The sequence below is a fragment of the Gavialis gangeticus genome, unplaced genomic scaffold, assembly GCF_001723915.1.
Source record: "Gavialis gangeticus isolate Ggan-Ray unplaced genomic scaffold, GavGan_comp1, whole genome shotgun sequence".
Taxonomy (NCBI): Eukaryota; Metazoa; Chordata; order Crocodylia; family Gavialidae; genus Gavialis; species Gavialis gangeticus.
The window spans coordinates 125,663,060-125,669,600 of NW_017729025.1; positions in this window are offsets into that span (position 1 = coordinate 125,663,060).

A 6,541-nucleotide genomic window follows, 5' to 3' on the forward strand; every position below is an offset into this window, starting at 1 on the left:
CTTAAGTACAAATATAAATACATAAAATACCTGAACTCCCATTTTCACCTAAATAATTACTAGATTAAGTTTTTTCTTCTGTTTAGAACTAGCAATACCTATTTCTAAGTGGTTTGCTAAAGGAGCTAGCAGAAGTGAAAGGATTATTTATGCATAATACAAAGGTCATGAGCAACAGTGCCCTTCACTAGCTGCATTCCTTGCATGCTTCTTGTATTGAACCTTCAATAATTGCCCCCTGCAATATCTGGGTGTAATTTTTTGTTAACATGAGTTGTCTTTTCTCAGCCTACATATTATTATATACTTTGGCACAATTATGGTCAGTTAAGCAATAGGAACATACATGCTAAGGTTTCTTCCCTTCATTTAAAAAAAGAAGATAATCTGAAGTTCAAAAGCAGAATTTTTAATAACTTAAATACAATCTACAGATCTTTTCTCAAACTGCCAATGCTTTTGTTATTTCTGCACTTAAAAAGAAAGAAAAAATAACTTGGCAACGATTTCTATCATGTTGATTCTTTTGGGTTCTCAAATATTATGATCCATGGAAAGTCTGGATTCATGCTTACTTCTACTCTTCATTAAGTCAGTTGTAGTTGAATTGCTGGTAGAGCAGGCTGCTGATACAGTAGGTGGGCATGCTGAATAAAATACATACCACAGCTGTACCTGCACTTGTCAGAGAGCCAACCTGCTTTACGCCAGTCTGTTCTCCACTGCTTCCTGGTCATAGCCCATCTGTTTCTGAATTCATAAAATGCTGAAGAACACAAATATCTGAAGCTATTATAGGTAACATGCTTCAATTAAATTCTGATTGTGGAGCTGTGCTTAATAGAGTAACATTGGTAATGTATCTCTTTCAAATTTGTCAATAAAATAGACATCAGCCCAGAGATATTTCTATAGCATTTAGAGTCTTTTCTACACAGAGGCTTTTACATATGGTGCACCTGGCCAATATACTTACAGTTGCAAAGAAGGGGGAAAAAACAGAGTGTGGTAGGTTACTAAGACAGATTAGATAAGAAAATGCATACAGTGTGAGGTACCTTGGTAGGCATACTTAAAAGTAAAGCAAACTAGACAGTTATTAATCTGAATCTTACTGGTAAGTAAAAATGCTTTACTTTTCAATTTGATTCAGTGATCACACATAATGATAACACACACAAAAATAATGTAGCTAATAAAGGCTTACCTTGTATGTGTGCTTTTTTCCTATTGGAGGCGAAAGGCTCAACTTTGCAAGGTCAGTTTCATAAGAAATAAAAATTAGAGGAACTCAGCAGGCCATCAATAACTGATTTAATAGGAACAGACTTTAAATAGAAAAAGTAGGTGAGGGATATATCCCCAAGATATTTGCCGAGAATACCTACAGTACCTATGATTAAACTATCTGTCCTCTGGATGTCATCATTGCTCTTTTTATATGATGCTGGCTGAAAGTGCATTTATGTAGAAGATAACTATAATCCTAAGGAAGCTAGTTTTGGTGCATTATTTTTGGTACTTCGGTGCATTTCTAATTAGAATATGATACACAGGAGTGTGGTTCCAGTCATTACTATTTATAATCTATGTTGAACCATTCCCTGTAATACAGTGCAGAAAAGAAGACCCCCTGCACACGTTTCATTTTGTATGAGTTCACCTCTCTGCTTCAAGAAGCACTTCATGCCTCTTCACAAAAATTATCATCTTTCCATACGTGCAGTTGAGACACCTCTGCCAGTCAGCAGTAGTGTTTGCAGTATTGGCAAAATCTCTCTAATGTTAAACCAGAATGCAAATTTTCAAAATAAGGTGGTTTTTCAGGTGAAAGAACATTTAAAAAACACACACAACATGGCAAAATAAGAAGTACCCTGTAGATAATAGAAGATAACAGGAAGTTTAAAACACACTACAGTCACTTTTCACCACAAGATCATAGCCATGAATTTGACTGATTTTTACAAAAGCCGACTCACAAAACAGACAAAACTGTGGCATATGTAGAAGCCCCTCAAATGTGAGCTATCATTGCTAGTGCTGTGGTAGCTGAGGGCTGAATTCAAATCTCAGTTTTGATACCCACCACTCTGGTGCAGAGGACAGATTAGTTCCAAGACCTGAAGTGCCTCATTTCCCAAATGCAGATGGGGCTGTGGGCAGCTGGTATAAATTAAAAAGCTCACATGAAACTGGTGTACAGCTGGCCCTAAGAGGATGGGTATGACTTTAAGCTACCTTTGCAGTCCCTTCCCTGAGCTGTGCCAAGTGCTCAGCAGCTGCAGCTCAAGTTCCAGTCCTGAATAATGACATCTAGCAGCAGCAGAGTGACCACTAGCAGATAATTCAGAAACACCAATATTACTATCAACATTTAGGCATAGGGACATAAATGAACTTTTAACGAACTGTACTGCTACAAATGATTGTGACTGCCTTTTAAGAAAGAATTGTTATTTGTATCACCTGAGTCTCGGCAGGCCTATTTAGAGACTGGAAGACCCATTGTACTAGAGAATGCTGACCCTTTAGTTATGAAAATCCCTTTCTCTGTAAATTGACCCACATTTGTTTTTGCATCAGTGTTAGAATTAGGTAATGTAAGTTCTCTTTCAGACTGTACTGAAAACATTAGCTATGTGATTTGGCCAGTCCTTATGGTCCGTATCCACAAAAGGATGTGGTACACAAAATGAAACATAGGTGAAAGTCCAAAATTTTTATCATTGCAGCTTCCACTTAGCCCTGGAGGTGTTAAAAGTCTGTAAGTGCTCAAGTGTTCAGTATTAAAATTTCTGTAGGAACCCACAGATCTGCATCAGGGCATGCCCAGAAGCAGCAAAGTCTTGACAGGGCTGAGCAGTGTGCCATCTAGTTCATGTTTAAACCCTCTTAGTATACATGCACAAGGTTTTCCTCTGCTTAAATCACTGGAAGAGTGCGATCCTGTAGGTTTTTCTGTGCATGCCCTCTGGATCAAACCTTTCACAAAATGCAGTGGCAGCTGTTTCTTTCTTTTAAAACACAAGGTGGCTGGGAAACCACTGCTCTTCCATGCACTCAGCTTCCACAGCACTCATTTAGGAAGTGGGAGATGTGCATCCAGTTCAAACCCACATCTCCTACACACCTTGAGAGTGCCCCAACCACTGAGCTACTGGTTACTCAGAAATAGTTCCCCCTCCTCCTGAATTTTTCTCAGCTCTTTGTAAAGGCACTAAGCAATCAGCACGGGGAATCATGGCTCTCTTCTCATGGTCCTTATCAAGGAGAAGGAAGTCCTGGGTCTAGTTCCTTCTCCAAGGATAGTTTCTGTATCTCATACTAATCAACTACTGGATAAACAGTTCCTGGACAAGGGATGCAATCCAATTGTTCCCTTTTCCCAGATGAGTACTCTAAACATGAACTATTGAACTAGAGGAGGCACTTGCACCACTGCTAGCTATGTTTTGAAAAAAGAGAAGTGACCCCTGTTCCTTTTTTGAAAGAAAAGCCTTAGGCACCTACCTTCAGAAGAGGGCTCTACACTGTGACTGTCAAATAGAGAAAGGCACCTCCCAAAAGCATGGAGTCAGTTTCCTGGAGCACCAAAGACAAATAGGATTTAGGATACACCCATGTCATCAGCTTTTCTCTGTTGGCTAGCTTGGGCCACACCATACTCAGATTGCTGTTTTTTGTGGTCCCATTCTAAGGCAGTTAAACTTTCTGCACATGCTACACAGGGAACCTAGGCCCCTCACCCAGGGCTGTAAACTCGGAGAGATGCCTAAAGGTTAAATGCTGTGCTGTTCAACTCCTTGTGTCTCATTTTCCTCACTTGTACTGTGGGGATAATGATACTTACCATCTTTTCAGATGCCCTGGGAGGGTTAATGAATTAGGACTGGCAAAGCACCTTGGATGGAAGATATTATACAGGTGCATGGCAGTATTATTATTATTAACAATTCTCTATTAATATTGTCAGACGTTGTTTTTAGGTTTCCTCTGGAAATAGGAAAACAGTTTGAAATGGATGTGCCTCCCCATTTCAACACTGGCATTTTGCTTTGCATGTTAATGTGTATGTTTTCATGCCTCAGCTACACTAACTGTGCTCCTTTCCTGTTTCTATTTATTTTGGAAGCAATATATGTTTACTAAATCAGTTGAAAAGTGTTAATGATCAGTTCACAGAATACTAATGTGGATTCAAATTAGTTTCACATGAATCAAGACAAATTAAAAAATGTTATTTGATCATAAACATCTTCAAATATGTCACAAGAATTCCAGTATTTCAGAATGCAATTTTTTTAAAAGAGCAGCATTTCATTAGTTGTGAACTGCTTGCAAAGGTACATGCAGCAGGTTTCCATGAGAGCTGGCTCATCCCTGGATTCTAACAAGGTTGAAAGGGACCTTGCATAAAGGATTCAAAACTGGGATACAAGATCCAGAATCAGCTGCAATACCTGCTCTTAGGAAGGGCATGGAAATTACCCTGTGTGTATATCCAAAGAGGGTGGACAGATTGTCAAGCTAGTTGGTGGAGTCATGACATGAGTTCAACTTTTGATCTTTTTGACCTGTTATGTTATTTAATAGGGAGGGATCAAGTATTTATCATCAAAAGACAACATTGGAAAGGGATTCAGAAAATGGTGATTGATCAAATTCAAACACTCTGTGGGTGCATCTACATGAGAATATTACTGCAGTTGCCTAATTAGCTCTGCATTAAGTATCTCTGTGTCTGCACATGCATCCCTATTAGGCCACGGGAAATGAATAAACTCTGCAGCAGGTTAATACTTCTAAATACAAGTACTATCCTGTTGCAGAGTTTTTCATGTGCAGCAATGCACATACAGATGCTGACCTGGCTGGCTGAGGCACAAGGGTGCTTCAGTGCAGGGGCTGCCTGCCATGTAGCCCAATACTGGAGCATTCTTGTGCCCCAGCCAGCCCTTTGAGCCAGGTCAGAGCAGCCCCAGGCTGGCACGCTGATTCCCCAGGCTCCCTGCCAGTTGGGGCTGCTCTGACCTTGCTTAACATGCTACTGTCCCAGGCGTACTTTCAAACATGGTTCTCAGGAGCAATAAACTCCAGTACGATATGTGCCAGAGTTTATTGCTGTGCATTAGTAGCACATGTAGAAATGCCCAGTGGGAATCTATCAATTGTGACATAATTTTATCTTGGAAGTCATAATAAAACAAAATATTTCCAGGAGGTTGAAGTATTCTGTTTCACCCTTACTGGAATGAAACATTTATACTTATACTTTTTAGGGATAAAACTCCTAAAAATCATTGCTCTTTCTTAGTATTTTGACTATAATCTCCTATTTCTATTATTTCAAGATTTTATTGATGATCTATGCACTGCAGGTTTCCAGCTTTTTTCCAGAGACTTGGTCTTCACTTGTTGTCCTAAGCTGTATTTCCTTTAATGTTTTTCATTTTTGTTTTGTAATGTAAGACATTAACTTACAAAGTCTAAATTTTCCCATTTCACATATTAGTCAAAGTCAAGATTTTTGTGGTTTTGATTTCTTCAGAATTTCTTGAAAATCCCCTGTTTACTGTTCCCTTTGTTCTTCTTCTGTTGTGTCTGTCTTTTCTTGTGTATCCTTGACAGGTCCTCTAGCTCTTGTAAATTTACCTGTTAGGACCTTGTCAACCTGATAGATTGTTTTACTTTCAACAACTACTTCCATTTTTTTTTGGCTGTGTTATTGATGAAACTTCTTCTTGTCTCTTCCCACACTACTTCTTACTACTTTTTCCTTTGTTTCATGAAGATAATTTTACTACTTCTTTCTCCAGAAACATTTTTTGAGGAGTTGATATTTGCTTTGAATTGTTTTCTTGCTTTCACACATATTCTTATTTAGCCATACTTTGTTTAGCTGAGACTGGTTACAGTTGTCAAAATAGCTATGATATAGTCACAAAGAAAAAACCATGGCATACCAAAGTTCATTTCATGTTGTGAATTCAAGGCAGATTCACTTGGAAACTATTCTTGCTGTAATTCTTTATCTTGTATGTTTCCAGTGTTAATTTTCTTAATGTTTGGGGGGGGGGGGTTGTTTTTAGTTCATGTTCAGACTTGCTGCACATGATTACTTTTGCTATCAGCTACTCTGTAGGGGTTACAGTGTGTTCTACTCCGTGGAACACACCTATTACACTAGTCACAGGCAAAACGGAAATATTAGACTAACTCATGCTGGATTTTTATGTTAAGGATAGTTCTTAATGTGGTATTTTGCATAAGTTGTAACACTTTAGAAGTAACCATGGGAGATACTGCAGCTTAGACCATATTTACGTAAGTACTTTACTGGTATGGCATTGCGGGTATACCATACTGGCAAAAGTCTTTCCACATGGATGCAGCTATACCAATACAAAGTACAGTGTAATTGGTATAGTTAGACTACACTCACAAGCAGAAAAAATCTATGCTGGCAAAGGCACAGTTTTGCCAGTATAACATGTTGAGAACTAGCAATTGTGCTGGCACAGCAATATTGGGTGTTGGT